The following is a 552-nucleotide window of genomic DNA, read 5'->3' as shown; positions in this document are numbered from 1 at the left end:
GAGTGGAACAGTAAAAATATGCAAGACTTTTCTCAAGTTCCAAATGTGAATTTGTCTGTGAGCCTTGTATCTTTGTTGGAAGCCATCTCCCCCTTCAGTGGAAGATTTATAATAATTAAAATATAGAAGAGACGTACATACAAGACAGTCGATGTTAGCTGCTGCATACTTAGTGTAAGAGACTATTTATCGAATAGTCTCCCAAGTGAAATATGCGACTGCTCCCGCCTTAATATCACAATTACCCGCCTTGTTAAATAATTGGTTATTCTTTTAATTGCATTCATTGAGGAAACTATTATCTCAAGAATGTGGTGGTGTTTGTCAAGATCTGGGATTCACCTTGCGTTGAGCTGCTGCAGACGGCGTGGCTGTACACAGCAGCATCAACCGAACCGGACTTCCAGAAGTTTAACATCTGATAAATGCATAAACATTCGTGTCGATATGAAAACTTGTATGTGTTCTTATTAAACTCTACGCAAGCAATAACACTCACACTTGCATGCATGTGCACATACATGCGTACAAACATAAATGCTTATGTGCCTA

Source organism: Octopus bimaculoides, chromosome 3 (assembly GCF_046866305.1).
Source record: "Octopus bimaculoides isolate indiv1 chromosome 3, ASM4686630v1, whole genome shotgun sequence".
Classification (NCBI taxonomy): Eukaryota; Metazoa; Mollusca; class Cephalopoda; order Octopoda; family Octopodidae; genus Octopus; species Octopus bimaculoides.
Note: the sequence above shows the minus strand (reverse complement) of the source record.